The 4,916-nt window shown below is 51.3% G+C and overlaps 1 protein-coding gene across 1 annotated transcript in view; it reads right to left on the bottom strand.

The window, feature by feature from the left end:
• The window catches only part of LOC105564430, a 38,371-nt gene extending 33,455 nt beyond the window's left edge, over positions 1-4,916 (bottom strand). The window contains exon 1 of the mRNA XM_012016785.1: positions 4,445-4,916. The gene's annotated coding sequence lies outside the window, so the exon portion shown is untranslated. The remainder of the gene's footprint in view (positions 1-4,444) is intronic.

Here is a 4,916-nt window from a genome sequence, read left to right as displayed (position 1 = left end):
AGGATTTCGCGGCGCGCGTGTCAAATCTGAGGCAAATTTTTACGAAGGAGAGAGAGAGAGAGAGAGAGAGAGAGAGAGAGAGAGAGAGAGAGAGAGAGAGAGAGAGAGGCGACAGGAGGGAAGAACTTATCCTTAAAAGTTAATCACATAGCACAAAATTGTGACGGGTCATTTAACTTGAAGAACAAGAGAGAGAGAGAGAGAGAGAGAGAGAGAGAGAGAGAGAGAGAGAGAGAGAGAGGCGTTCGAGGGACGCCTAATAGTGGCAGCGCTATTCCAAGATGCCTCGCGGACGTTTAATTAACCGGAGGAGAATTGTCGACGTAAAAAATTATTCAAGTCTCATACCAGACGCTCCGTGCTTCCTAATACAATCGCAGGAGAAGCGCGAAAGTTTCGAACACGTTAGAGATGACCGTTTCCAATGCAGATGAACTTTGGTCCCGGTTGAACTTTCTTTTTCTAGTCCCAAGAGTTGGAAAAAGATGGGAGGTAAGTTAAACCGGGACTAAAGGTTAAACTACATTGGTGGAAGTGGACGGCAGAGAAGCCCGGAGTGACCGGGGAGCTCGAGAATTGTTCGCAGGGTAGTACCCTCCTTCGCCACGGAAAGCGAGCACATTCCGATGAAGCTCGTTCCCTCCGATGTCTCTCCGCACGGCGAGAAGCAGGCACGTAAAAATAACAGCTATTACGGAATCGTCCGGAGCGGAACATCACGCAAGAAGCACACTCGACTCGACTTATTACCGATTTCGCGTGCCGGAAAATGGACGAGTCATTCGGCGGGAGCTGTCAACGCGAGGCGGCGAAGTGGATTGCGCACGGGGTTGGATAATTGATGAACCGAGTATCGACGGGGATAAATGCGCCACGCGGAGAGAGAGACAAACGTACGATCTACGGTCGTCCCTCCGGTCCGATCGTGTCTCGCGCGCGCCGCGCGCTTTTGTTAATGCAAGTCATTATTTATTGTCGATGTACACACAGGCGTAACGATGTGTAGATCCATTACCTCCAAGTCGATGAGGCTAATCGATCGGGACAACGAGAGGCTAATTTTCTCTCAGCACTCGATTTGTATCGCGACGTGGGATACGGGATATTGAAGCTAGTGCGTTTTGGGAACTCTATGACCGGTAGATTCAAGACCGTCTTGAATTTATCTAAAGACGCTGTATGGAACATTTCATTGGCCACGGAGTATCTAAGGATGATCTTAAGACAATTACTTTAGACAATTATATTTAGCTTACAGTTTAATAGTTATTATATTTAGTTTACAGTTTAATAGTTATTTATTATTTAAGACCGTCTTAAGTTAATCTTAAGATACTAGCAAACGCAGAACATTGCAGCAACATTACAGCAATATTGTAACATTTTAGCAACATTACAGTAATCTTGCGACACTGCCACAACGTTGTTGCAACGTTCTGCGTTTACCGGGACGCTGTATGGAACGTTTCGTTGGCCGAGTATCTAAAGACGATCTCACATATAAGATCTGACTGCGAACACCGGCCTATGATGTCCGAATCGAAAATGATTCCGAGTAACCTGGGACCGGCGTGCAAAAACAATTCGCAACGTGCGTGACTAATGCGCGCGAATTCGATTAGTCACCAAAATTCTCTAGCTATGTAGGCGTAGGATATTACAAAGGGAGGACGAAGGATTCGAGGACTCGATCTATTTCGACGCGTCCCGGGTTAGTCTCATGGAACATTCGACCGTTCTCCACATACCGATCTCCGTTCAGTCTCGTCGGAGATTGGTCTCCGGGGATTCGAATGACCGAACGAAAAGTCGCGAAAAAGATTTTAAAAAAATACTCGTACAGCGAGCAAAATTATTCTTTATGTAAATTGATATGTGATTCAAAGCCGGACTGGAGGACTGATCCGCCGCTGTTCTCAAAGGTGTCTTAACCGCGGGAAGGAGCAGCCGATCGTTCTCATTGATACATCGGCCCGCGTGCACGAAGAGCGGCGTAAACGAGCGAGCGAGCGGCGCCGGGTAGGTGGCTCGGGAGCGAGAAGAGGAGGTGGGAGATTAAGACCGCAACGTACGTGGAACGGTTCTCCTTCGTTACGTCCTGGAAAACTACCTGGCATTCCGGCGAACGCGATGCCGTTGATCTCGTTGACTTCCCGTTCTCACTGACGCGTCCAGCGCCGGCGCCGGGGAGGAGGCGAACGCGGAAATCGGCCGCGACGCCGGAAGTGGCGGGCGTCCTTCGTCCCGACCGCCGGGACTCGTCCGCCCCGTCGCCTCCGTCGAACGCGGCGCAAATTTAGCTCGTCCTTGGGACTTTTTCGCGCGAGACAGTTCCTCCCGGCGAAGTGCAGGGATCAACAGTCGCGTCAGTTGCGAAATTGTCGCGCGTCAAATTGGTACGTTCTCCTTTTGCATCAACAATCCCACCATCTCTCACGCGCGAAATTAGCGGTAACAAACGTCTTCTCCGTCCTCAGGATTATCTAACGATTATGTAACGCTCTTTGTTTACTCCTCACGAGCGGGAGTAAGACTGAAAACCAGAAAAAAAAAAAAGTTGTCCCGGGGAAAAAAGACGATAGCAGGCCGAGGCAGACTTTGCGACGCCGCGGCAACGCGACGTCGAATCATACTCGGGGGACGTTGTCCAAGCGGCCTTGGCCGTTCGGGCGTTCCTGCCGATCGCGCCCGGTTTGCACTCGCGGCTCTCCTACGTGCATACCTGGACCGGCCGGCGGTCGCGATGTTATCTCGCGAGCGCGCGAGGAGGAGGTGCGCGGCGCGTACGGGGCGGCCGGGAGGGGAGGGGAGGGCAACCGGGCGGGGACCGCGAGACGTTTATGGTGAACGCCACCGCGGCGGCGATGTATGTGTTATGGAAAGCGAGCTGCTGGCATTCCAAGCGAGCGTCGTCGAACTCATTAACATCCCCGCGCTCGTTGGCGGCGCGGCGCGACGAGGCGCGAGGCGTACGGCGTCCCGTTTTCCCTCGAAATAAACAAACCCGTCGGCGTTACGACACCGGAGCGGAACAGTAACGATAACGCCCGTACGTGACGTCCGGCGGGCCGTTCCCCGGCCCGCGGAAAAGACGCCGGGATTGCGACCGATCCCCGACCCGCTCCCACCCGATTCCACCGTGATTACCTTGGGGGTGTGTCCTTTTTTTTCCGTAAATTAACCCGCGTGTCATAATTGACGATCGCCTTCGCTTTTAACATGAGCAAATATTACGAGGCCTCGCCAGGCGGACGGTCAATTTTCTCTTTAGCCTAACGGCACGTTTTCTCCTCTGACTGGTGCACAATTATTTGCGAACAATAGACACGTTCTCATATTTATCAACGGCATAAACTGCGCGAGGATCGGCGCGTTCGTTGAATTCTATTCCTACGTAAATTCCTCGTCAATAGATAAACCTGTGTACAAGTTTTAATTATAAAAACTGGTGCATTACAGTTACATAAAATTAAAAGGGGGCGTTGTATCGAATGCTAAATATTGCATTTGTAAATATAATAACTGGAAATCGTTGAGCGATTTAAATCTGCGAATTTGCTGACGACAATGATTCCATCTAAACCGAGGGGTGAAACCGCTGATTAAAATTTTGTACGCCAATCACCAATGCACACTAATGCCCAGTGGGCATTACTTTATCTTATTGTCTTATTTTATCTTATTTATCTTGTTTCATCTTATTTTATCCTTATAATCGATTTATAATCGATTTAAATTTGTGAATTTGCTGACGATAATAATTCTATCTAAACCGAGGGGGAAACCGCTGACCAAAATCTTGTACACTAATGTCCACTAATACCTAGTGCGCATTACTTTATCTTATTTTATCTTATTTTTCTTGTTTTATCTTATTTTATCTTTATAATGCCTCAGCAAGGCCTAATGCCCAAAACTAATGCCCAAAAATGCTCCAAAAATGCCTGGTAATGCCTAGTAATGCCCAGTAATGCCCCAAATCTACACCACAATGCCCTCAGCGGTTTCCCCCTCGATCTAAACGATACTGTGTCGTGTCCGACAGGTAAATCGGCGCGTAGGACAGGTGGAAAAACAGTGTATGAATTCACGTATTCCATGAAAATTATTGGGCTGCCTACATCTTGCTCAAATCTCATAGACGTTTGCTATAAAGTTCAAATTTATTTTACGAGGGTTTCGCGAGCGTCTCTCGCTGAAGAATCACGCGGGAGCCGATACCAACTCCCGCCCGGTTGCGTCACGTTCGACGGGTGGTTAACGTCAGCTCGTTTCTCATTGAGAACGCAACCGGCCAACCGGGCGGACGCCGTCGACCTCGTCGGGCCGATATTATCACCGCGTGTATTTCCATTCAGCGCCGATCTCGACGCTTATTCATCGGCCCCGTGCGCGATCGCTCGGAGGCGCGCGAAGCGTCGCGTCTAGCGCCAACTCGAGTTACCTGGGCTCCTTCGGCTCCTCTTGGTTCTCCGCTTCTTCTCTTCTCTCTCCCCTCGTTTCTTCGCGCGCGGAGGATCCTATCCGATGCGTTTCCGCGCCGACGTCATGTCGCCAGGGAAGAACGAGCCGTTGCGCGAACGGGGATCACTCGAAAAGACCCCGGGACCGGCCGGGAGAGCCGCGGTACCAACCTAGGGGGGAACCCCGGGGAGCTTCCTCAGCGCGCGGCCATCTTGATCGCGGCCGACCGGATGCTCGCGTAGTCGCGCGTCCGCGGGATACGAGAGATCGCGGGATCGAGGCACTCTACTCGCGGGATGATACCATCGGCCACCGCGACACCGCGGAACCGCGTAGACGACTGACGGCGCGACTCGCTTCTGCTACGCGAGCGAGCGGGCGAGCGGGCGAGCGAACGCCGCGAGCGAAAACTCACTTTACGCTCTCCTCCACCACCACTGCCACCTTCTGCC

This window comes from Vollenhovia emeryi, unplaced genomic scaffold (assembly GCF_000949405.1).
Source record: "Vollenhovia emeryi isolate VEMERY1.0 unplaced genomic scaffold, V.emery_V1.0 DF939165.1, whole genome shotgun sequence".
Taxonomy (NCBI): Eukaryota; Metazoa; Arthropoda; class Insecta; order Hymenoptera; family Formicidae; genus Vollenhovia; species Vollenhovia emeryi.
Note: the sequence above shows the minus strand (reverse complement) of the source record. Positions and strands in the feature narration are given on the sequence as shown.